Below are 26,960 nucleotides of genomic sequence, written 5' to 3' on the forward strand. Positions count from 1 at the left end.
CTATTCCAGCACTGCAGCACCAACTCTGAGTCTGCACATTTGCCAGTCACCCTAAGACCGGGTCTTTTATACATTGCTGTTGCGGTCAGAACATTCATGTCTCCCCAAAGCTCACAAACTGAAACTTAACCTCCAAGATGGCCATATCTGGAGGCTGAAGACACAGGTGTTTGGGTCAGGACGGTGGAGGGTCCAAAGTCAGGATTGGTGTCCTTAGCAAAGAGCTCACTGGTCCTTCTACCACATGGAGATGTATAGCAAGCACCTCTGAAGCAGAGAGTGGGCCCTACCAAACATCACGGTTGGCCATTCAGGCAAGAATCAGCTAACAATACATTATGTGTCTGGGAACCTAAGAGACAAACTTATGCACTTGTCTCTGCTCATTGCATCTTCTTGGAACACAAATGGACTAAGACCTAGCCCCAGTCGAGAGCCCCAACATTCAGTGGGGGCCATGCCAAAGCAAGCTGTACTCCCCAATGCATCGGTCTCCTGAGCAAGTAACTCCAAACGCAGTACACAAAGACCAAGAGCAGCAGGGGACCCTGCTGGAGCACGGAGCCCCCTTTTACCTGGAATCCCCCTTCAAAGGCTCTCAATCCTAATCCCAGAATAGACATTCTAAGTGGAGCTGGACCAGTTAACAAGAGCAAAGAAGCAGGGTCAGCTCAAATGTCACATAGATGCACCGAAGTCCCTTCATTGGGGGGCTCACTCAGCGCTCCCTCCCCACAACGTCTGTCTTAGTTTGCTTCAGATGACTGTGATAAAACATCATGGCCAGATGTAACTTTGGGACAAAAGAGTTTACTTCCGCTGTCAATCATGAAGGGGAGTCAGAACAAGAACCTGGACACAGACACTGGAGCAGAGACCATGGGGAAATGCTGCCTACTGGCTTGCCCTCCATAGATTTCTCAGCCTGCCTTCTTTACAACCCAGACCCCCGAGCCCAGGAATGGTACCACCCGCAGTGGTTTGGGCCCTTCCACATCAAGCATTAATCTACAAAAATGTCTCACAGTCTTGCCTAAAGGCCAATCCGATAGAGACATTTTCTCAACTAAGGTCCCCTCTTCTCAGGTGACCTGAGCCTATGTGGAATTAACAAAAAAGAAAAAAAGAAAAAGAAAAAACAAGGCACAACTGACCCCTTGCCACCTTGCCATACACATTCCCCTTTCTGTTTGTTCCCAAGCTCTCACAGTAATATTAAAATATAAAACATGGCACAACTTTAAAAGTTCCAGTCTTTAAAAAAAAAACAAACCCAAGTTTTTTAAAACTTAGTCGCTTTAACATATCCAGTGTCTCTTTAGAAATCTGCACTTGTTAAAAAATCCAAAGTCTCTTAACTGTAGGCTCCTGTAAAATCAATAATAAACTACATACTTATTTTTTGGTTATTATTGAGCAAAGCAAAACTGGCATCCAACAGTATAAATTAAACCTTGGTGCTCGATGCCCCACATCTGGGATTCACCTAGGGTCTTCTGAGCTCCAAAGGACTTCAGCCGTTCTGCCTCTCCAACACTGTCGTTCACAGAGCTTGTCTCATAGGCCCAGGCCAGCTGGACTGCACAGCTGCTGCTGCTGCCCTTGGCAGTCACCCCACAGTCCTGGAGCCTCCCGCATTCTAGAGTCCTCACAGGCTGCACCTTCATTCTCTCTGGGGACTCTGATCCTGTCACAAGCCTCTCTCCATGACCCCACCCCAATCTGGAGATCCCACTGCAACCGAGGTTGCATCTTTACCAATGGCCACTCCTGGCCTCTCACAGTGCCAAGTCTTAGCTGCTCTCCATGCCTTCAATCCTGCCAACACCAGCACCAGTGGAAGACTCTTACACATTAGCAAGTCAGTCACTGCCAGTGTGAGATACAGCCTTGGTCCACTCTGGACCAAGCTTGTGTGTGCTCACCCCGAGGAAACACTCCTACATTGCACCTCAGTGATGCTGGTCTCTTCTTAAGCACAGCTGATGACTCAGCCCCAGCTGACCACCGTTGATTGTCCCGTAAAGCAAATGTTTTCTACACGACTGGCCCCGCTAGTCTTGTTTTCTTCAGAAACTTCACAGGCCAAGCCTCCATCGCCTGCACCGCTCTCGGCCCTGTCTTCTATGTTCCCACAACACCTCATTTAGCTCTGCACACTCAATGGCTTTTCCAGCCTGAAGTCCCAAACTCTTTCCCAGTCCTCTCCAAAACACATAGTCAGGTCTGGCACAGCAATTCCACGATCCTCATAGCAATTTCTATATTAGTTAGGGCTTCTATTACTGTGAGAAAACATCGTGACTAAAAGCAGCTTGGAGAGGAAGGGTTTACTTCAGCTTAGAACTAAAAGTCCATCATTGAGGGAAGTCTGGGCAGAAACTCAGGGCAGGATCCTGGATGCAGGAACTAAAGCAGGACCATGGAGGCAAGCCGCTTACAATGGTTTGTTCTCCCTGAGTTTATTCAGCTTGCTTTCCTACAGACTAAAGGGCCACCCTCCCAGGGTTGGTACCACCCACAGTGGGCTGGCCCTCCCAAGTCAATCATCAATTTAAAAAGAGTCCCACAGATTTGCCTACAGGTCCATCTTTTTTTTTTTTTTTTTTTTTTTTTTTTTTTTTTTTTATGGAGATATTTTCTCAATTGAGGTTGCTTCTTCTCAGAAGACTCTAACTTGTGTTAAGATGACAAAAAAACAGCATGTGCCCCAAAGACATTTTTCCACTTTGGTGGCGCACACCTTTAAACCTAACAACTTGCGAGGTAGAGACAGGCTGATCTCTGAGTTCAAGGCCAACTGGTGGGAATTTTTCCCACATCCATGTGTCTTTCTTTTCTACCTCAATCACTGACTTTGGGTGAAACACAGGCCTGGGTTAGGTAGTACAAAGCATCTGCAGATAGAGGGCTGTTTTAGGATGTTTGTAAAATGCCACAGGAAATACATATTCTCTCTCTTTCTCTTTTTCTCTCAGGATGGATGGAAGGAAGGAAGGAAGGAAGGAAGGAAGGAAGGAAGGAAGGAAGGAAGGAAGGAAGGAAGGAAGGAAGGAAGGAAGAGCAAGCAGCTTGACAACTGAAAAGGAACAAAGTTGCTTTCATGGGTTGAGTTCCTAGAGCAAACCTAGTCTGACCTCCACATTGCTTCTGGCTGTTCCAGTTATGCAAATCCACAGACGCTCATTAGGCCTAAAGAACACTTAGCACCACTGAGGGGAAGTCAGCTGTCCAGGGAACCCAAGATAATTTGAAGTCAAGATAATGAGAAGCCAAGATAAGCCCTAGGGAAGATGCCTCAGCTACAGCAAGACACACAAGGGCTCAGACTTCGGGCAGCCATTGCTGTAAAGGGATTGTTCCAATATGATCACACTTAGTTGGCAAACCAGATTAAAGCACATGACCTTTTACAGTGTGAATGTGGGGGGTCTCATCTAATCAGGTGATGAGATCATGATGGAGCTGCCCCTTGATCTTTCGTCCTCAGGATACTATCTTGACATGTTGGGTACTGGCAGGACCACTGATCCCCAGTGGATACATATGACCCTTCTGTGACAGAGAGATTCCCCTGGCCCCTGGGGAAAGGCAGTGTCTCTAAAGATTCCCTGTCCTTACACCCTGGGTTATCTTGCTCAGGGCAGGCCCTCAGTATCTACTCCAGAAAGACAGGTGACCAGGTCAACTCTGCCCTGTTGGTCAACCCTGCACTGACTTGGTCCCGTGGTCCAAATGCCACACCACTCGCTGAAGACAAAGTTCTGAGACACAGCCAACAGGAGACAGGGCAGTAGCATGATCATTCCTACTATCATCTGTCCTAAGCCCCACGTCAGCTTCTGGTCCCAAGGACAAACAAGGGAACCATGAAAACAGGCAGAGATCCTGATTAGCGTCACATGGAGTCTTTAGGAGCAGTGGGGCCACAGAACATAGGAGCAGGGGCAGGATGCACTACTGGCAAAACTTGGGGCCATGCTGCCCTGTCGAGGAACTTCCAGGTGGTGACTCTGCAGCCTCCAAGCCTCCTTGTGAGAATCTTCGCTGATGTTAATAGCCACAGCAAGTGGAACCTCAGCAAAGCCTGTCCCTGGAGCAACCCCAGCAGCCTCCTACTTGCTGCCCTGGCTTAGCCTTTGAGAATTTGGTGGGTCACTAAAGTAACCCAGGGAGAGGCTGGTTATCAAAAAACCTAAGCCTCTGGCCCCCTTGGGAGAGAAGGCATCCAGGCAGTGGGTGATTCAGCAGCAGGCATCAGCCCCAGAAGAAACAAGGCCCTGACCCTGTGAACCACAGCCAGCAAGCAAAGGATTTCAGCAGAACTCAACACAGCCATGGAGGCCTGGATCTGGGAAAGACAGCATCTGGCAGTTCCTGCTGGCTCTGTTCAAGCGTGGGCAGCTATGTGACCCCGTAGCAGTGGCCAGCTATGGACTTCTGGTTCGGGAGAGTTCAAGGTGTCTGGGGCACACGCACATAAAAGAATGAGGGGAATTAAAGAACAAAGAAGGAAACAGATTAATCTTAAGGCTCATGACCTCTCATTAATGTTTGACGCTGCCTCCGTCCCAAGGTATAGGCCTGTCATTCACCCCCACCAATTTTAGTGGTCCAGTTGCCCCTGATTCATGGTTTCTGACACAACTCTCCACAGAACTGTGCCTGTTGGAAACCCAGGCAGAAGCTGGGAGCTCTGACCACGTGACAACACAGCAGCCAAGTGCTTCTCCCAGGGTCAAGGCCTCACCCAGCTGATTGGCTCTGATCCTGAGGAGGCCGTAACCTCTGAGAAAGGTCAACTGGACCAAGCGACTGGGGGAGGACGGGCAGGTACTATCTCCCACCACAGGTGGTAAAGGGAGGCCACAACGTGGATGGGGCCACCTGCTGTCACCTCACCCAAGCTAGCTGGTCCTCTTCCAGGAACCAGTGTCTTCATAAAAACACCTCTGCAAAATTCCGCAGTATGTGTGTTCCTGAATGCAGGATCCAGGAACACAATTCAGGTAGCCTCAACAGAACCCGGATAAGTGTGTGGGGAGACCCCAGCCGACCAGCTTCACAAGCTGACTTGACAGGGATGCCTGGCATCTTTGGAGAACAGAACCTTTACTTAATTGTTAAACAAGAGATAAGACATTTACTGGTGGGTCTGTATTATGACTGGAACTCATTCTGAGATGAAGACTAAGGGAGCAATTCTTGCCATTTTACCGTCTGGATCTCCGGAAGATTGCCATCTCCCCACACATTACCCAGAAAGAACAGTCCTCAGCACTGGTTTTGGACCTGCAGTTCACAGCAGGGAGCCTGACAGGCATTCCTCACAGGCATTCGCCATCAACTTTCACTAAGACGGTAACTGGGCGAGTGGCTTATTTCCAAGAAAGTCACGACAGGCTAGATTCCCCAAATCTCAATAAAGTACAAATTACCCTCTTGAATGTTAAAGATACATATTGTAAGGCAAAACTCCAGCAGAGAAATCACGACCCTGGAAACATTAATGAAACCCTGGGAAAAATGTGCAAGTTTGGGCTCGCCCCCGCCCCCACCCTGTCCCTTCTCGCGAAGATAAGCTAGAACGTTCCCGGCTGGGCACAGAACCACCAGCATCCCACACACACTCATGCCAAGCATGTGGGCACCAGACAAGAGTCAAACAAAGCCCCTGAGTCAGGTAATGGGTGCCTGGCCCAAGGACGCAAAACTATCTCTTAACTCCTTCCAAAAGGAAAAAAAGAGCCCACGGCCTTGGTTCTTGTGCATGGAGTGACGAGTGATAGATCAAACACGTCACCACCCACTTCTCAGGGTGTATTAGAAGGAGGGGCACGGCTACTTCCGTGGTAAGACGTAAGCATTCAGACTTCTGACAGCCAGCACGCCTGCTAGACCATCCCGGAAGGGAAAAGGCCTTGCAGACAGCCAGACCTGACCAGTCAGGGGGCAGGGGCTGACGTGAGGGCACTAGCCTTCATATAAAAGAGCTCTTTGGGCCCAGTGCTCTCCCCAAAAGGAAATCACATCAGAGGAATAAAAAGCCGCAGGTGTGTCCTTAGCTTCTACTTAGGAAGGCCCTCGAGTACACAGGCAGACAACCCCTACCCATTCAGCAAGGTCGTCAGCCCCAAGAACCACCTGGCAGCCCAGGGCAGAGGCAAGCGTGTGAGCCACCTTATTCCTGCACAGTCTCCCCTGCTCCATCTCACCCCCCCAGAACAAATAGGCGGGGGCAGTTTGTCCCCAGCAGCTCAAGGCTGAGGTGCTGCTCTTATTTGCACAAAACCATCTGGCACTACGGGTACCAGAGAACTGACGTTCCCAGGGCACGTGGGCCTGACGACAGGCAGAACGTGGCGGAAACAACAAAAGGACAGACAGTCATTCCAGAGGTTAAAGGGACACAGGACAATAGAGATCCACAGTCAGCCAAAAGTCTCTGTCACCTCAGCTCACTTACCCTCCCAGCTCATCCTGGCACGGAGAACTGAAGCCCAGTCTGCTAGAGTTGGGCTGGGCTGGGCTGGCAGTGGGCGCGCGGCTGAATTCAGAGACCCCAGCTGGACATCTACCAGCAACCCCAGTCACAAACACCCACAGGACCAAAGTCAGCACTAATCCTCCAGTGCATGTCCAGCTCCATCAGAGTGCTACTAGTCACCCAGGAAGCCCAAGAAGCCAGGACAACTACACTAGTCTGTGCTCAGGCTGGGATGGAATGCAGAACCTGGAGATAAGACCACAAGGCACGGGGTACATGTCACAGACTTTGCTCGGGCTATGTGCAAAATCAGAGGTAACCCAGTATCCCTCCAGCGGCAGCCAAAGAGGATTTCAGGTTTCCAGGAAGCATTGACAAGAATCACTTACAAATCAGCCCTGAAGTGAAGGGACCAGGCTTGGTCATCACCTTGAGCACTGTGTGAAGTCATTTCAGCCACTCATGTAAAGAGTGAGGGAGCGGGGAGCGTGGGGCACCTTATGATGGGGAGGCAGCTTTGGGAAACACATCAGTGTGAGGACAGTGCATACACCGTGCTTCTAATACGGAGCCTCTGAAAAAGGCTAGACAGGACAGCCATGACGTGCCACGGTGTGAAAGGGTTAGTATAGGAAAAGAGTTATGTGCGCTCTCTCATTCTGTTAATTTTATCATCTCTAAGAAATTGCCTTGAAAGAGCATTGAGTGCGGATGACCCATATTTTTAGATTATTCCTACTAAAAAAGGGGTGGGGTGGGGGAGTTCAAAGAATGAGACAAATAACTCCCGTGTTGCTGGGTACTCAGCAGCTCAATTTCATAACCGTTATGAGCTGGTTAAAATTACACTCTTGCTAGAGGAGAAGGAGAAGGGTCTCTAAGGAACATCCAGGGTGCTTTGGAGAATGAGGGTATGCACTACAGCGCAGGGGTACATAGCGAAATCACAGAGACAAGGCCCACTATAGTCTGGGTACAGTTTGGTGTGTCCCCCAAAAGGGTCACATGCTAGGACCTCGATTCTCTGTGTGGAGGTAGAGATAGGATGTACCCGTAAGAGAAAGAGCAAGGCAGAAGGTGGCATGCTGTAAGCTGTCTGTGTATTCTAAGTTGTCAGAGTCATGCTCAGCGGCAGGGTGGAAGGCCACTGGGGACAGCACCATGGAAGCTTGAAGGTAGGTCTCCTGGGATCCTGTGCTATCGGAGAATAGCTCTGAATCACAGTTTGCCTCCCTGTTTCAAAATGTGAACCTCCTCCCAGGTGTGTTCCCACCCCTGTGCTAACACCCTCTATTAGACCCTCACCAGAGTCTAAGGACTACTGGACACGGTACTCTCCAAAACCGTATTTTTTTTTTTTTGGTTTTTCGAGACAGGGTTTCTCTGTGGTTTTGGAGCCTGTCCTGGAACTAGCTCTTGTAGACCAGGCTGGTCTCAAACTCACAGAGATCCGCCTGCCTCTGCCTCCCAAGTGCTGGGATTAAAGGTGTGCGCCACCATTGCCTGGCTCAAAACCGTATTTTTCAAAGCCAACCTGCCTCGGGTGTTTCATTACAGTAACTCCTAGTTGACTGGCACACCCACCTGCCCGTCCTTCCTTAGGAAAGGGGTCAGGACCTAAATGCCAGAGTCCACCCTGTCCTGCCCGCCACCCCTCCCACGCCCCAGCCATCCCTCTGCTTTCTTTACCGTGGTACCATGACGGGAATCAGGCTTTCCATAGCCAAAAAGATGACTCCTGTTCTTGCTCTGCAATCTGCACTCTAGATCTCCACCTCACACCGTTGAGATTCCCCCATGACCACCTTCTCTAAAGTCACCCCACTCCCGAGATCGCCGTGCACTGGTACAGATTTGCAGGCAAACAGTGTGCGCAGCTGCCCTATGCCCACCTCACTCCCCAGGTTAGTAAGTGGAATCTTCATTCTGAGTCTCCCTTTCTCCTTAGCCTTCTGCAGTTTCCATTGGCTGCTCCTCCCTGGTTGCCCCTGGCGGCTTCATCGTCACTGTCCCTGCACCCATGTGGCCCCATGTCCTTCAACACCTCCTTGGAGAGAAGCCAGAGCTGACCACCCACATAGATCAGTTCTCTCCTTCTCTCTCTCTAGGGGCCCATATTCCCACCTGCCCCGGGATCCTAGAAAAATCTGCGTGAACATGAGAATACGTGTCCCTCCTCCTTCCAAACCCTGACCAATTGTGCAAATTCTCGTGCTGGGGAAGGTTCTTGCGATTCTGGTGCAGCGTGTTCCAAGGGGCACGGGAGTCCATTTATTGACACTCCTGACTTGGAATTGTGAATGCATTCTTAGAGGGTAAAAATTAACCAGCACCAGCCATAAGAGTGTTGTGGTGGTGTTCTTGCTGCTGGTCCCAGCGAGCTCCTCATACTGATGAGAAAAGTTGCCTCCTCCCAGCGACTCGGGCCTCCAGCGCCATTCAAGAAAGCCAGACCCGAGCAAGCGAGGCTCTGCATTACTCCTTCCAAATCTCGGCTGAGGTAACCCTGTGTAATTGCACTCATAGATCATAAGTGCTGGCATGTGGTTCCCAGACTGAACCATTTATCCAAATTAAAACCATTCTCCTGAAACAAAGTTAGACCCTTCTAATTGAAAATAAAACCGAGCAGCCCTAAAGGTGCTTGCTTAGGCTGGTGTCTTCCCTCTCTCTCTCTCTCTCTCTCTCTCTCTCTCTCTCTCTCTCTCTCTCTCTCTCTCTCTCCATTCTTCCCTCTTTCCCATTCTGTTAATCACCAAGTTTATGCCTTCTGTCAAAACAGCTTGGCAAGAAGACTCCTTCATCCTTTTCCTGCAGGCCTGGGCTTTACCCTGTGGATGCCGACCAAGAGCCTGAAAACAGCGGGTGAACAGTGATAAGTCGGTGATCACACAGTGTTTTAGCTGCAGTTCGACCAGGTCAAGGAGCTCCAGAGAGCTACGGTCGGCTGCTTCTGGGTGTCTGACAGAAGACCAGAAAGCAGGGACAACACGGTCACGTCCACAGTAGCATTATCTCTCACCACCCAGAGAGGGGAGCACTTTTAGTACCACTAGCTGACAACTAGACCAGTAAACCATGCTGGATCCACAGTGGAGTGCTAGGAAGTCTGAAGAAGGAAGGAGTGGGGGGTGGTGGAGGAGGGAACGAAGAAAAGTTGGCATGCAGTACGACACAGATGACCGTTCCGGGCATTGTGCTACGTGAAATAAGGCAGACATAGGAGAAATGCTAGGTGTTTCTGCTTCCAGGAGGATCACAGGACAGCCCAACTCATGGGGACAGAAAGAAGAATGGCAGTTGCCAGGAACTGGGGTTGCAGGATATAGAGTTCTGGAGACCCCGGGTGCAGATGGCTGCATAGCAATGGAAAGGCACCAAGAAGCAATGAGCTATATTTGAATGGTTAAAATGCTAACATGGATTTTCTCACGGTGAAGAAGAAAGTTTCAGTTCTCTTATCTCAACCCACCAGTAAAGCTTCCCAGGAACATGACTAGCTAAATCTGTCCAAAAAAAAGTCTACGTGCAAAGATAGACACCAGTCATGACCAACACAAATAGGTAAGCCCCACTAACCACGGTGTACGCAGACTGTCAACAGAAGTCCTATTGGGGCAGTTATTTTCAGAGGGGAAAATACGTGAGCTGCCACCGTGTTTTTAAATGCAGGCTATAAACTAAAGCAAACAGAAGGAGCTGAGCTTGGACAATTCAAAAAGCTCAGGAAACACAAGGCTCCCACAAACAGACTCCAGAATTGCTGTGACTTGCATCTTAAACATCCTCACAAGGGCCCAATGCGTTAAAGGATTGGTCTCCAGACTGCGGTGGATAACTCTGTCAGGAGCTGGTAGAACCTTCAGGAGACTGAAGAAAGAACATTAGGTCAAGAGGGGTGTGTCCTCAAAGGGGCTATTGGGGCCTTTTCTCTTTCACTGCTTCCAGGTTGCCGGACCTGAACGCCCTACCATGAGGCTTCTCCCTTGCCGTGGGACTAACAGCAAAGAAGCCGAACTGACCGTGGGCCAAAGGCTCCAACAGCAGAAGTCAACATTAAACTTCTCCCTGGCACAGATCTTCATGGGTGTGTTGTTCCAATGACAGAAAGCTGACTGACGGAAGACATTGGCCCAGCTTCCTTAACATTCTTCTAACCTATCAAAGTCGGCAATGAGGGCGGGTCCTATAAAAACTTAGTCAAAAAGCAGCAAGAGAACAAAAACACATCCATTACCTCAAGATCCATTACATCACATTCCCAACCAGCCTGAGTGACAGCCCATCCCCCCCCACACACAAAGCCGGCCTTTCCACCGCCCCCAGCACCTGCCTCTACAGGTGTTTCCAGGAGAGTCAAACTGGACACTCCTGTCCCCATCCTCTGTCACTCTGACCTTTTTGTGTAAACCCATCTCCCCTTCCAGACAGGGATCTGGTAACACATCCCATTCAGGAGCAGGCGGGGCACTTTTTGGACCCATTTGGCACAGGGAATTTAGCAGGACCCAAAAAGGATTGGACCTGAAGCCAGCAGCAGCAAGAGTCACGGTCACCCGGCACCTTGCCCCCTCAGAGTGCCTGGACTTCAGAAGAGAACCGCTGAGGTCTGGCGTTTCGCTTCAGGTCTGTGAGATGCCAGAGGCTGATCTGTTTAGTTCCCTGTGCACATTTCTGATCTACTTCCAAAATGGCCAGTACGGTGTGGGTGAGTAAAGACGCGGCTAAGAAAGGTGATGGATTACTAAAGTAGAGAGGAACGCCAGAACCAGGCCGAGGGAGGCCTTTGTTCTGGAAGGAATGTGCACAGGCTCAGACACCCTGGCTAATGGCCCAGTGTGGCCCCAGGGCTGCCTGCCCGCCCGCCGGCAGGCCAGATGTGGGCCTGCACAGTTTATTGTGGGCCCACAGTGAGGCAGCAAGCTGCAGCTGTGCTCCAAAATAATGAGGAGAGCCCGGATTCCTGAATCCTCCGGCGGGAAATAACAGGCCCCTGTGAGCCTGGAGGAGGCCCGGCTCTCCTGTAAAAAGAGAAGCAACCTACAAGGCCCTGCCCACAATTCCAGAGTGATTTCTTTTCATCTCCCAACTACTGGATTCTGATACATTAAAAGCATCAGGACTTGGTCCCTATTTCTCCTAACAGTTCCAATAAAAAAATAAGAATAAAAATAAATAATAAAAACTCCACACAAGGGCTGGAGAGATGGCTCAGAGGCTGAAGCACTCACTTTTGCAAGGGACCTGAATTCTGGTCCAGTCCCACACTGTGTGGCTCACAACCACACGGTTGTACGTGCACATGGTGCACATAAATTCATGTTGGCAAACACTTATACATAGACAACAAAAATAGGTGTTTTAAATAAGTAAATATATACAACCTGCATGAGACGTTCTACCAACTGTCTGCTAAAGAGGCAATAATTTCATCTACTTGGAAGTATCCCCTGGTCTGCGGAGCGTGGCTTGCCTCTCAGGCATCAGCAGGCACCTAGATTAAAACTTGCTGGGCCCTCCTTGGGAAGCTGGCAATCTGAATTGCCAAAGATATCTTCTAATATCTTTGAAACAGAAACAAGGCCATGCTGTAAGGGTGTGTGGCTGTGATTATCTCTCTCCAAAGAGAAAAGGAAGAGGAAGACCCAGTAACTTAACGTGCCATAATTAGAGCTGAAAGGAAGGAAGAGAGATGCAAAGAAAAGCTGGCCTCGTGGCCGAGGAAGCAGCTGGGACCAGAGTTCTGGCAGCAGCAGCTGAGCCAAGCCGATCCATTCAAGCCGGGTGAGGCAACCTTCCAGGGGCTGAGGAAGCCCCTCCTCAGAGCAAGCACACCAAGAACTGCAGACACTGGACTCGTGGAGAAACTGCCATCGCTGGTGTGGGCAGATTGCTGACACTGACACTTGCTGTCTCTTCAAGAAAATGGAGAAAAATCAGCCTATGGGAGAGGGAGAAGCAAGCACAAGCCACAAGCACTGGGGAATGAGACGCTCCCATGCTCCCCAGCTTCGGGTAGACACAGAGATAAAGGTCCAAACCTGTTGGTTGACGCTCGCAAGGAGTGCCTGGACCGTCTCGGCCAGGAACTCCACAGGGGAAACTTTCCCAGATCAGTGGCATAATGCTTTCAGCATATCTTTCATTACAGTTACCCACTTGAGACAAAACACATTAAAGCCAACCTTAATGCTCTCTTTTTAAAAGATCGGTATACATTTTAGGAACCTACAGATCATTATGATGACCCTCAAGAAGTGCTGCTGTGGGTCAGCAAGATGGCTCAGCAGGTGAGAGTGTCTGCCTGATGAGCTGAGATCAGTCAGCCTTCACACACAGGCCACAAAACACACGGGAATGCACACACACCTCATACAGAATAAGTAAGTAAATAAATTAATTAATTAAACAGTTAAAAAAGAAAAATGACCCCCTTCATGACACACTGGAGCATTCCAGGGGCTCCTAACCTGTGCTGTCTTTCATTTCCTAAGCAAGATGGCACCAATCATTGATTCCCCTTTCTTCTTCACTGCCTTCCCGTGTGGTAAAAGCAGTCCCCACTGGGCATCTGTGCTTACCATACGAGGAATCTTAAACATGGTAGTGCTGAGAACAGGTTCAAAATAGGAACCAGAACCAGGCATGGTGGCTCATGTCTGTAATTCCAGCTATTTGGGAGGCTGAGGCAGCAGGATCACCTAGAGTCTGAGGTCATTTGAGCTATGTAGCAAGATCAAAACACATATATAAACAAAATAGATAGAGGCCTAGTGATGCTCTGAGAAAGCAGTGAGCATACAAAAGTTTGTGCCACAGGAAGAGCTGACACAGACACTGAGGGCCACCCCAGGGACTCTGAGCTCAGCACTATGTCCGTGCAACAGCAGACACGCCCAAAGACTTCAAAAGAAAGTCCCAAGAAACTTGGAAATGTGCATCTGCTTCTTTTACAAGAAACAGGCATCAAGAAAGTCAATGTCCCTGTTCCCAAACAGCACTCTCAGCAAACTAGACATGCTCGGAACATGGGGGCAGATATGACAAAATAGGATCCCACGCTTGTGTTCAGTAAGAGAATAGATGCATGCACCTTGTCTTGGGGTTTACTTTGTTTAATTTCTTCTGTAGTCCTGGTGATCGAACCCAAGCTCTCACAGGCTACAGAAATACTCCACCTAAAGATACACTCCATCCTTGGCGGGGGGTAGTAAAATGAAGTCCGTACTTCCTCTCGCTCACCATAAAGAACTTAGACAGCGGTTCTACGTGGAGGAGAACCCAGTGAGTTCACATCTGCTTCACTATGTACCTTAGACGTTAACTGTGCTCTGGCAGATAACGCTCTCTACTCTGTGAGAAGCAAACGGTGGCTATCAGTTAACCAAATGCCTGCTTAGGCAGCGAACCTAATCCCCTTATTCTAGACAAGCAGAAAAGGCAGCAAAGGACTCTGAGTAAATGAGGTTCACTATGGCATTCGGTCACTGCTGGTGGGTTTCTTTCCAGGTGAGCCGAAGACCCATCTGTTCCCCCACTGCTTTCCACGATCCTACAAGAAGGAGGGCCAGGATGCGTGCACATTTTAAAGAACTGTTGCCTAGACCCAACATGTCCATCCAGACCCACCAGACTCCACCCAGTCGCAGAAAAATGAGAGAACATATGCTAAGCAGTCTATTGGAGCCCCTGTGTGGAGTTGTTGGCAAGGGTACCACTGAGGTACTCAGTGGGCAACGCCTCTGACCACCTGGCAGGGGGCATGGTCCTATAAAGAACATTCTGTTTGCAAAAAGAAATGCCAAGAGCTTTTGCTAGTAGCACCCAGCCCTCCCCATGTCCAAGTTCAAACACAAGGTCAAAACAGGCTTGAAAGTGCCCTTACAGCAGGTTGTTCCTAAGCAACAAAACAAAGAGCCAGGGGCAGGTCACAAGCACCAGGGGCAGGTCACAAGCAGACAGACCACAAGTAGCTTTAGGGCTTTGGAAATTTGCTTGCAATTTTCCTCATCTGTAAAATGAATCCTTGTGCCCTGGGCAGATAGACGCTGAGACTGCCAGAGGCTCAGAGGTCTTCTCCCCCATTAAGTAGGTGTCTTTCAAGCCACCTTCTTGTATTATGGCCCCCTTCCCATGTTAGGGCTCTGCCACAGGCAACCACTCCCATAGCGCCTCCTGCAGCCTCCCGCAGGCTCCTGCAGCCTCCTGCAGCACAGTAACATATTTTGACCTTGTGAACTTTAGCTATGGAGTCAACTTTTGCAAGTAACTCAATTTCAAAGCACAGCAGGCCAGAGAGACACTTTGGGAAAGCTAATTAATTTACATTCAGAGCGTGGTGTTCCCAGAAGCAACTACTTTTCTCTTAGGTAATATATCAGAAGCAGAAGCAACTACTTTTCTATCTTCTTAGTGGCTATGACTTGTATAGAAATAACTCAGCTGCTGCCATCGAAAGCGTTAGCAGCCTCAGCAGAGGAGCTAGCCGCAGTGGAGGAAGCCTTGTCTGAACAAGCGTTCAAATCCAATTGACGGAGGAGCAGCGGCAGCCCACCTGCAGGAGCAGGGCAGCAGGGAACCCAGACATTATCTCCCAGAATCCCAGCTACCCCGCCACACTTTAACATCATGAAGGGGACGCTTGGCATTTCTTTGCCCATCTGCGAAATGGAGTGATAATCCCACTTCCTTCCAAGAGTCCCACGGGTGAAATGAGATGAATACACGCAGAGTTTAGGACACTCAGCCATCAGTCCTTATTGCCCTTCTATAACTCTGGGGGGTCACCTTGACTTTCTCTGAGGTCTGGTATCTTGCCAGTTGCCCCAGCCAGCTTCCTGGTACCCGGTAAATGCACCTCCCTGCACTTCCCCCCACCTCACCCCCACACACATATAGACACTCGAGAGTTCTGATCTCCTCCTTCTTGCTGCTGCAGTCAACCCCACCCCCTTCCTGAGCCTCAAGGTCTCACACAGAAAAACCTTTCTTAATACTTGTTGATTGATTTGCAAATATAACCTCATAGGCCTCAAAGAGGGAGGCACCGAAATCACAAGGACACTCAAATCTCATTTAAAAGGCAAAAAACTAAAAGCACTTTAAAAAAGAATGAATATGAACAGAGAAAAGCCTCAAGGAAATGTACCAAATGTCAAGAGTTAGTTCTGATGGGCCGGCTATATAATATTAATAGAGTCACTTCTGTAGTCCCAGCTTGGGCTGTGTTTTTAAAGCTCTATTCTGGGCAGGAGGCACACCTCAGAAAACAAAAGTTGGAGTGGGCTTAGACAGTGCCTTGGGGCATCCCAATCAGTTGTGACCACCCTCGACAGTGAGGTCGGCTGGCCCCACGCCCTAGATGGAACTTTTTGTGTTCAGTCACGCTAGGGAGTCCGGATCACCTGCTGGCACCAGCCGGAATGCCAGTGGGGGAAGGACGGGGTTCAAGGTCTCTTCCCGCAGCGTGGACTCTCAAATCAGTTCAAATGAATGTCTTCTGGGGCAGAACACAACACCGCAGCAAAGCGACCCGGGGGCCCAGGACCCTCCCTTTTACTTGTCAGCTACAACGCCCGCGTGCCAGGAGGCACGTGTCACAGGTGGCCCCCAGGGCTGCGCCTGCACCCGTACTCCGACTGATGGGAACTCCTACTGATGGGAAAAGGCGCGGTGGGACCCCTGCCTCCCCAGCAACCGAAAGGAAAGGGAAAGAGACGCGCAGGGCACTTGCCTGGAAAAGGCGGGAGTAAAGTTCTGAGATATCCCATTGCAGCCCCAAGCGGCTCTCCGTCGCCCCGTCCCTAACAGTCTCAGGGAGCAAAGTCCGCTGGGCCGAGGCGACGATAGAGCTGCTCCGCCCCTGCCCGCCTAGTAAGGCGCCAGCGGCCCGGACCCTGCGGGCCCGCGCCCCAGCCGCGTCTCCATTCGCGTCCCCAGCCCTGCTCAGTTCTGGCAAGCCGGCCCGCGCCACGTCCTTTCCCCGGGGACTTGGCTGAGCCCCAGTCCCCGGATCGCCACAGACCCCGTGGCCATGCCCAGTTCTGGATCTCGAATGCCTTTCCCTGGTGCTCCCCGCGCCCTGTCTCCGCACCCTCAACTGTCTCCGTGCCCAGATCTGGTGCCTGCTCGTCTGCGTCCCAGCTGCAAGACCCCGCACTCCCAGGCTCTACAACTCAACCGGGGCCCCAAACAAAGAATGTGGCGGCGCGTGGCCGCCCCTGCCCTGCTCCCGGCCTGGGTACCTGGGCGAACCCGCAGCGCGATCCGGCGGGGCGATGGCCGAAGCGAGGCTGGGCTCCGAGCTGCTCGCGGGCGGGCCCGTCCTCCTGGCTGGCCGCCCGCGCCCGCCGCAGGGCCCCCTCGAGGCGGCTCGGGCAATCGCCACGGACGGCCCGCGCACCGGGGCCCTGCCGGTCACCTGGTCTCATCACCCTAACAATGTCCTGCGCTTCAGGGGCTGGACCCCCTCCCCGCCCCCCAGGGTTCCAGACCAGAAGGACGAGCTCTTAAAACACCCTCCCACCTCTCTGGCTTCCCTAAGCACCTCGGGGGGCCCAGTACTTTAGAGACTCGTCAGTTCCAAGTGCACCTGGAGAGGGAGGTTCGAGTCCCATTCCTGCAAAACCAGTTTATTCTTTCTTTCAGTGTTCAGTGTGTTGTGCCTGCCGGGACCTACAGTACCCTCCCGTGGCTTATATCTAGTGGGGGCCACACACATATAAAACAGCAGTCTTTACAGGACAGTTCAGGATACTTCAACAGCCACTGCAGGGTTCCAAATTCACACGGGGCGGGGGGGGGGGGCTGGCTAGAAGTCCCTTGATTTCTTAAAATGAACCTAGCAGGAGAAGGCAAGGTTGAAGCAAGCCAGAAACCCAGATGATCCCCTGAATAGCCTTTCTCAGATGAGAGCGTACCAATAGACAGTCCATCCCTAAGATTCAAGTAGCTCGGCCTCTGTCCCAGATTTCTCATTGTGAACTATAAGAAACAGCATACTATTTTATTGTCTTTCTAATACTTCTACAGAAATGAGATGTACTGAACCTCCCTAGAGATCACAAAGGAGCTTCCATCAGTTTCAAGTGGATACCAGCAGCTCTTGATAATCTCTGATACTGTTCCAAGAACACACTCACGGTAGTAGCCTTACATCTTGCAAAAGAAGACAAACATTGCATCTGTGGGGCACAACAACTCTGAGGGTTCTACCCGGAGCCAGGTAAGGACACTGTCTGATACCAAGGTACCAAGAACTGTCTTTCTTGCCCTACTGTGCCTTCAAGGAAAACCGGGCTCGTCAGGAATGATGGGAAAGCAGAACTCTGTTTTCAGCGCAGCCTTCATCTGAAACCCTGGATCCAAAGGTAACCTGCTGAAACCCATTTCATCAGTGAGAATGTAGAGCCTGGGCCACACTCTGTTTCCCCCTCCACCAGGCAAACAGGTGTGAGACCTTCGCGGTTTGAGAAAGCTCTGGGAAATGGCACTGTCTTCAGGAGAAGAATTTGGTCATTAGTTCCCTGAGGCAAAGGATTCCCGGCAGGAGCCACAGGCCCTGCGGAATGAAGCAACTCTTCCCCCTGCCTCTAGGTGTCCAAGAGGCCATGAGGGAGACACAGAATGCTGGGAAATGATTCTTTAGAAGAAGATAGGTAAATGGTCACATCCATCCTGCTACACATGGGGGTGAAGTAAGAACTGTTTGCCCTTTGAACTGGCAAGAAAACACCCCCAAATCCTACTTAACTTGACTAAGGTAAACCAACTGATTGGGATCAGAAACTATTCCAGATTCTGGGTTATTCCTTCAGGCTTTTTCCAATGGCCTACTCACTCCAGCCCTCTCATGAGTCACTGGGTTGCCTTGCTTGATCCCTGCTGCCTGAAGGACCGATTGCATAAACTCCACAAGGTGTTAAGACCACCCTTGATAAGAATAATGCTTGCTAGCTCAGAATGAGGAAGACTCCAGGCAAGGCTGGGGCTCTCCATCCCTTCAACAGAAGTCTTTCCTAAGATCTCCCTGCTCCGTTACCCTTACCCAAACTAAATCGTCCCTGCCGCCAGTCCATGTCCCTCACTGATGGGGTAGCCCCAGTGGGGTGAGGGTGGATATCCTAACTAGACCCTTGTTTCTGGAATAGTGACGTGGGGACTAGTGCATGTAATGTTCATTCTTACATTCAATGCTAGTGCTCAAAACACACACAGAAAAGGAAAGCTGGACTGTGTACCCCTGGGTACTCTATGTCAGGCTGTCTGGCAGCTCTCTGGTCAGATTGACCAAAGAAGCCTTGGCCTGGCCCATCCAGAGCTAAGTCCCATGGAGCCTCCCCACTTCACATGCCATGACTTTGAATTTCCAAAATCTTAAAAAAAAAAAGCATGAACAATTATCAGGAAAAGAAAGCATGTGTTGTTTTTTGTTTTTCCATGCTAGCCCTCCAAAAAAATCTCAGATTTGAAAACAGAAGTGTCAAACCTACTTAGCTTAAGAAAAGCCTGCCAAGATGGCCCCTCACTGCCAGTTCCTTCAGCAGGGGAGGGGGCTGGTGAGGCTGGAACCACTGTGGTGGTATTCCTTCCTTTCTCAGCCCTCCTCTGCCCCTCTGCGGCTTCCTTGACTCTTCCCAACCAGAGTCTGGAATATTCTTAGTAATTCTGTCTTTGATGTGAGGATTTTATTCGGAGATTGATGACGTGTATTTTCCTTATTGCTTCCCTTTTCACTGAAGATGGGTGTTTTCCAAAGACCTACTGAATGGCAACAGGAAACAGACACATGGCGGCAGCATCACCGGTGGTGCCACCGATGAGGCCCTCGGGTTTGAGCGTGAACACATGCCAAGGCTTGGCCTTCAGATGTCATGTCCTCTGAGAACTTCATTGAACCCTGTGCCCTTTCTCTTCTTCCTTTCTCTCCCCAGACATGCAGCTCCTCACCCACACTGGCCAATCCCAAGCAGGATCACCTCACTTTTGTTTATTTATTTATTTATTCAGATTAAATAAAAAATCAAAACAGGACCTCACTATGAAGCCCATACTGTTCTCAAAATTCATAATTTTCTTGCCTCTGCCTCCCAAGTGTGTTTTTTTTTACAGATGGAAACACTACAGCCTGGCCTGACCCTTGTCTACATTATCTCTAGAACTTTCTACAGACCTATTGGCCAGGTGTATGTGTAACCTTGAAAAGGACAATGGATGCATAGACTGCTAGACCAACGTTATTTAGAAGCCTTTTTGAAGATGTCTCAAGAGCATCTTGGCATCTGGATTAGCACAGCGAGTAAGGACAGCCTTCCCCGATGCTGCTGTGCATCCTCCAGTCCCCTGAGGGCTGAGGAGGAACAAAAGACAGAAGAGCAAGCGTTCTTTCTTCTTGAGTTTGTGAATTCATGTTGTCCTGCCCTTGAACAGATCGCTCCTGGCTCTTACTACAGCTTCCCTGGCTCTGTAGCTTGCGGGCAGCCGATGGTGGGGTTCTTGGCCTCCATAGTCTAACACTAGCTGATCTCGGTAATAAATCCTGTCTTATAGATAAATTCTTTCGGTTCTATTTCCTGGGAAGCCTTGCTGATGTGGTACCATATTCCCTAAGCATGCACGGATGGGCCAACATCTGCAGCATAGATGCTAGGGGACAGATGCAGGCTCGGGATGCTAGGAGACAGATGCAGGCTCGGGATGCTAGGGGACAGATGCAGGCTCGGGGTGCTAGGAGACAGATGCAGGCTCAGGGTGCTAGGAGACAGATGCAGGCTCGGGGTGCTAGGACACAGATGCAGGCTTGGGTGTTCAGTTTTCCTGAGACCTGGGCTCTGTTCCTGTCTGTGAATGGTGAGTGGTGAGTTTATGGATAAACCTTCATGGAGTTCTTGCACTGGGGCAGTTCTATAAGGCCCTCTGTTCCTGGATTGGATAGCCACAGGCAGAAAACACACCCTGAATGGAGTACAGTGAGTCATGCTGGGTGAATCTGAGATCTCAGACTCTTCCTGATGATGGAGGAGCCTTCAGCCTTCACCATGACACTTCTGATAGATGCACGTTACCTTGGCTTGACAACTTCCAGTGATAGAATCTGTCCAGTTTTGTGAAAAACCAACCCATTCAATGAGTGTGGGTGGGCCTGCAGGGAAGACCTTTCTAAGAAAGGAGGCCACAGCCTGTCTCCCCAAGGCTGTGCATCAGCCAAAAAGAATACTGGGGAAAGATCTATCAAGCAGCAAGCAAAGAAGCAAGCCTGTGTTGGGTAGACATTTTGGACAGAACATGGTTGGAGGAGGGAGAATGTACATGGCATGAGAAGAGAGCCTCCTACAGGCATAGTGTGGGCACTAAGCCTGTGCCAGGGAGGGAGGATGGGTCCAGAAGGGTTTGGAACAGGAGTAAAGAACTAGCATAAACGTAAGCCCCCATGGGAGCCTACTGGGAACGTGGACTGTATGTTACATGATTTAATACAGAGAAAGATTTAGGAGAGGGCCAGGCAGCAGCATTGCTAAGCTCATTGCTATTAATCCAGAAAGACTTGAGTAAGAATCAGGAGCCATTTCACAGGCACCTCTGGTTTTTCTCTTTCTCCTATGGTTCTGGGGGTGGAACCCAGGGCCTTGGATTACCTGGGTAGCAAGGGCAAGCATTACACTCCCGAGTTTCCCTTTTCTAATCTGCAAAATGAAGTTGCTAAAACTCAAGCCTGGGCATGGATTTGATTCCCAGCAGTCCTTAGCACTGGCCCCAACAGAGAAAAAGCTCAGGCTGTGGAATGGTGTAGAAGGACTCCTGTGTGTCTTTGGAGACTGGCTGGAGGTAGAAAAGACTACCGCCCATCCACAGTGAGTCTGATAACGAGGGCTGGCTGGCCCACAGCATCTGGAATCTTGATAGGCCATGTTTGACACTGTCCAGAAACACATAGCCAAGCAGCCAGGTGATCATCTGGGTGGGTCTGTGGTTTTAATTTCATTGTTATATTTAAACAGTTATGAATTAGACAAGGAAACATTATTTTATGTCCTTTTCATAGCTTCCCTCCAAGAACCTGAATGGACTTTGCAGTTAAATGAGTATGGAGGACCTAGCCTTCATGTAAGAAGAGAGCCGGCTCAGCAGTGTGGCCTGCTTTAGGAGTCACGCATTCTTTCCCTCTTTCTGTGACTCTCTTTGGACCTGCTTATTCCAGAAAACTCTCCAGGGACAGGCAGGACTTGTACAGCTTCCTCAGCTTCCTGGATCCTTATGGTGATGTCATCTGCCTTGGCATAGATTCTGTCACTACCTCAGAGGACATTTAGGGTATGTTTTTAATTCTCACAATAACCCTTGCCTCATTGCACTGTTTGCATACTGTGCCAGCATCTAATATCAGAATGCAGTTTCATTGCTTACATGGAAAAGCAATCAGGGTAGCCTGAACCTGTCCCTGACCCTGGGCATTGTGATATCACCTGTTTGGAGTCCTAGGGTCCAAGGGCCTTCCTGTCTGGGTGCACGGGCCTCACCTTATTATTGCTATGGCATCTCTTGCTGAACTGGCATCATTTGCTTCTTCCATCCGTCCACTGGGGACCACATCTGCTCACAGCTCTGTCTTCTCCACCTTACCCTGAGCTCTCTGGTTTTATAGCCTGGGGCGAGGCAAGCTGCCTGGGTTTCAGATGCTACAGTGGCCATTTATTTGCTCTGTGGCTTTGGCAAGGCAATTAGCCTCATTGCGCCTCATTTTTTCCCCCATACAACATGAAGAAAAGAGCGAAGCCAACATTAATCCAGCTTTTCTGAATGTTAGCTAGAACTTACCGTAGCACTTTGTGCAAATATCAACCATCATAACTAAACACCCCCGTCACTCACACTTCAGGACCCAGCCCAGGTAACGTGCATGAGGACTAACTCCACTAAAGAGCTGCTTAGTCAGCTCCCCAGTCACGTGAATTGGATTGACATTGCACTATGAAATCTTTTGGACCTCCACAGCTTCTTTCAAAGCCAGATCAATGTTCTGCCTCAGGTATGGATTCCAAACCTCGAAGAACATCAGCATCACTTTGGAGACAGGAAGGCTACACATTTACACTTCCATCCCGCATCTCCTGAACTCCCAGTCTGGGTCCAGGAATGTACTCTGAGAATGGAGTACTCTGGATTTTTTTGTAATATCCATCTAAGGAAGGAGTCTGTGTATTTAGGAGGTTTGGTTATCCCTGTGGATTCCTTATTAGCCTGAGACTCTGTTGCTATGGAACATTGTCTGCTGCAAGAATTTAGCTGAATATCTTTCCAGCAATTGTAAGGGAAGAATCTGGATCTGCTGCAGGTTAGTTCTTGGATCCCCCCAAGATCCAGTCTGGCACTTTAGGGTACACCTCAGCTTTGGAGGTCAAACAGATTCATACGGTCTGACAGGCAACCAGAAGCACTAAACACAAGCCATGTGAGACTCTGGAGGCATGCCGGGATACCTCTGCCTTCTACACAAAGAGAGACTTTCTCCTATTACCAACCCACACTGTTTGTATCAGAACAAATCACTATCATACCACACTCACTCATGTGCCCACCTCCCTCGTCTCTGCCTCAGTGACCTCTGGATCCCACTGGATCCCAGAATGAATGAGCAGTTGTCCTCAGAGCTCTCAAATAACACCCAAGAAACCCCAGGTCCTCCAAGACGGACCCTGAGTATGTGTGAATTACACTTTTACCATAAATAAAGCAGGTCAACGGGCTCTCATATGTTCATTGCTAACTTAAAACATTGTTTTATTGCATGAGCATAAATGATATACACACACACACACACATATACACACACACACACATACACACGCACACACGAAAATCAGAGGTCAAGATTGTTGAGCTGGCTCTCTCCTTCCACCTGTATGCTGGTTCTGGATTGAACTCAGGTCTCTAGGTGCCTCAATCCACTGAGCCATCTTATTAACCTACAAACTCTGAAACACACTCCTCACCTGGACTCCAAGTGCGTGTGCACACACATACGCACACGCTTGCCCTGTCTGCTCAGGCGCTCCAGCTCCCTGGCATGTACTAGGAGGTTGAGTGTGATGGGCTGCAGCTGTTGGCATGGCTGCTTTTTTTTACTTATGTTTTGAACACAGCATTCATTTCCTAGAAATGACACAATAAGCAAACAAACACCCAGCTCCATAACTATTTCCCTTCCATTTTTCCAATTCTTCAAAGTCCAGCGTGATAAAGCGCAGAAATTCCAGCTAGCCCTCTCTCCCTTCCCTACCCGAAACTAATCAAAAATACCAAGCACCCACCCTTCACACCAGCCTAAGTGCAGCTCTTCCCTTGACTCCCAGAGCAAGCTTGACCAAGACAAGAGAGCCGAAACACAGCAGGTCACAGTGTGTGTGTTGCACACACAACATCTTTGGATGGTTGGCCTGCTGCCACTGGCCTTGTACAAGCCCGGTGACTTGACTCAAGCTACCGGAAAACCTTGATGATTCAAAGAAAACTCTCCTCCTAGCCTCGCAGGCTTTCAGGACTGTGTCAAGTGGAGACTCCTCATTCTGCGACTCAAGCTCTGGCAAATGATCCACAAACCACAATCTGCTGGAGGCTGCCTGCGCCTCAAGACCTTCATCATCCTATTCACAGAACCCAATGGAGGGAGGAAGCTGTAGGTGTGGAGGCTGCCAAAATACCCTGGCTCCCTGGCATCTGTAGTCATCCCCTTCAACCCGTGCCTTTCCCCATGGTTTAGTGTGAGATGAAGTCTTCCAAATCGAATACACACTTTTATAGGCAGGGATGACAGGTGGGCCTTTCAATGTCAAGGTCCTGTATTAGTTCGGCTGACTGCAGGGTTCTATGAGCAGTGAAGGTTGGGCAGGTTGGTGAAAGCGTTTCCCCTTAGAGAAGCAAGCAGGTTTCTGTTTTTAAGAAAGTCTCTGTTTTTAAGGAGCCCTCATTTGGTGAGTGAGAGCATTAGAGAGTTCCCGCCCTCTCACGGACAGAGGAAGCTGCCGTAGTGGATTGTAGCTAATTTCATTTGACCACACCATTCTGCTGTTCTCCCCGGACAGAACGGAATGTGTCTTTTCTGATCTGCGGACACTGTCTGGGCCAGGTTCAATCCCTTTCTGGTCTCTCAACCGTGCCTTTCTCTCCAAACTATTTGAAAAGCCTGGAAACCACCGCTCCGTGGCTCCAGATGAGAACACCGGGGTTACAGGACGGGTGACCTCCAAGAGTTGACTCCTACATCTTTCTCCAGGTAGAATCAAGGCCTTCACCACACTAGGTTCTTTCCTTCCCAAGTTTTGGCTTCACTCTGAAGGCCCAGCTTGGGGTCAAAAATTTACTGTGGATGGCCCTGGTCTCATTTATCCCATCTAAGTAGCATGAAAACCCAGAGTCCCCTTCTACTAATGTTCTACAGTGATCCCTCCTAGAGACCTTCAGCAGAGAAAGACTGCCCTGGGGCTCCTTTGTTATAACCTAGACGTACTGGCTGGGGAAAAAAAAGATAAAGAACTTGATTCTACCTGGGAAAAGATCTAGAAGCCAATTCTTGTGGAGGGAAAACTGGAAAAAATGGGAGATCTGTATAATCCAGACAAAGAAGGTGTAGCTGACACCAAGAGACTTCTGGGGACTGTGCTGGTTAGGTTTTGGTCAACTTGGCACAAGCTAGAGTCATCTGTGAAGAAAGAGCATTAGTTGAGGCCATCACATGGCATGTAGGCAAATCTGAGGGGCATCTTCTTGATTCATGATTGGTGTAGAAAGGCCCAGCCCACTGTGCGCAATACCAACCCTGGCAAGATAGTCACGGGTGGTATAATAAGGCAAGCCATGGGGAGCAAGCCAGTAAGCCATGCTGCTCCTTTGGTCTATCCTTTAGTTCCTGTCCCCAGGTTTCTGCTAGAGTTCCTGCCTATACTTCTCTCAGTGACAGGCTGTGAAGGGAAATTAAGTCCCTCATCCTCCAAAATTTTTTTTTTACATACTTTTTTTTTTGATTTTTGTTTTCTTTTTTCAAGACAGGGCTTCTCTGAAGCTTTGGAGCCTGTCCTGGAACTAGCTCTTGTACACCAGGCCAGGCTCAAACTCACAAAGATCCGCCTGCCTCTGCCTCCCAAGTGCTAGGATTAAAGGTGTGAGCCACCACTCCCCGGCTCCTCCAAATTGATTTTGGTAAGCTTCTTATCACAGCAATAGAAAGGAAAGAAAGGCTGGGACATCCCCACAGGAACAGAGAGGAATGAGCGACTCTTGGGGACCTCTAACCAAATTCGCATTTCTTGTTCATTGAGTCAGATTCAGCACAGCACTGTGACGTTAGGGCCCCAGGAAGAATTCCATTACGGAGGCACCCGCTGGTGACAAGCACTTCCATAACTAGGAGCAAACCTGGCTAGCTGTAACCCTTTGACCTCTGTTCTTTAACCTTATTCAGGGAAGGAATGGGGTAGGCCGTGGATTCCTTGGGTCACTTAAGAGGTGACCAGACTTGACCAGGGACCTAAGCAGAGGCTATGGAACAAGATGAGTGGGGTGAGGTTGACAAAGGTTCTTGCACGTGTGGCTTTGGAGATGGTCATATTTAGTTTTAGCTGTCAACTTAGCATGGTCTAAAATCACCTGTGAAAGGAGTCTCCATTGAGTGGTTGCCCAGGTCAGATGGGTCAGTGTGCTTGTCTCTGGGGGAGAGTCTTAAATGCTGATGTAGGAGGGCTCAGTCCACCATGGGTGGTGCCATTTTCTGGGCCCTTGGTTCTGGGCTCTACAAAGCTAGCTAAATATAAGCCTCCGAGCCAGCCAGCAGGTAACATCCCATCATGGTTTTTGCTTTAAGTATCTACTTCAGTCCCTGTCTTCACTTCCAGTGGTGGATTTTTAACATGGACGTATAAGCCAAATAAACCCTTTTACTCCTGAGTTGCTTTGGGGCATGGTGTTTGCCATGGCAACAGAATGAGCTATAAGAGGCCAAGCTGAGGCACTATGCTGTTTTCAGCACATGTCCCAGAAAGACAAGCAGGGATCGAGACTGGAAAGTGAGGGAGGGTCTTGACATAGCCTGCTACTCCTTCTTCAGTGCACCATGTGGCCATGACCTCCATGGACACAGGTTTGATGCTTGTGTTTCAGAATTAAACTGTTTCCCCAAAGCTCCAGAAGAGAGAGGTCATTTCCAGCTCTGGGCCTTAACTGGGCCCTTGATAAAGCAAAGGTTAAGACTCAGTCCCCAGGAATATATCAGAGATCTGGAACAGAGACTGCTCACAGTTCCTAATTACCAGAAATGAAAGGATCTAGAAACACTTCCCGAGGACACACTGTGATTGGGGAGTAGTCTGCAGGATTTAAAGATTTTAGTTCTCTTATCCTCTAGTCTGGAGTAGAGCTCAATGAAGATGCTCCCTTAAAACTTCATGTTGAAACTTAACAACCCAGTGCACTGAGAGATCTTTGG

At 49.6% G+C, this 26,960-nt stretch overlaps 1 protein-coding gene across 3 annotated transcripts in view; it reads right to left on the reverse strand.

Moving 5' to 3' along the window:
* The window catches only part of Tns3 (tensin 3), a 232,056-nt gene extending 215,244 nt beyond the window's left edge, over positions 1-16,812 (reverse strand). For 2 of the 3 annotated variants that reach the window (XM_075944308.1, XM_075944307.1), the window contains exon 1: positions 16,732-16,812. The gene's annotated coding sequence lies outside the window, so the exon portion shown is untranslated. Of the gene's footprint in view, positions 1-16,220; positions 16,298-16,731 lie in introns of those variants that run through there. The other variant, XM_075944310.1, reaches the window with a different exon arrangement.
* Between the last annotated feature and the right edge of the window lie 10,148 nt (positions 16,813-26,960).

This window comes from Microtus pennsylvanicus, chromosome 12, assembly GCF_037038515.1.
Source record: "Microtus pennsylvanicus isolate mMicPen1 chromosome 12, mMicPen1.hap1, whole genome shotgun sequence".
In the NCBI taxonomy this organism is placed as follows: Eukaryota; Metazoa; Chordata; class Mammalia; order Rodentia; family Cricetidae; genus Microtus; species Microtus pennsylvanicus.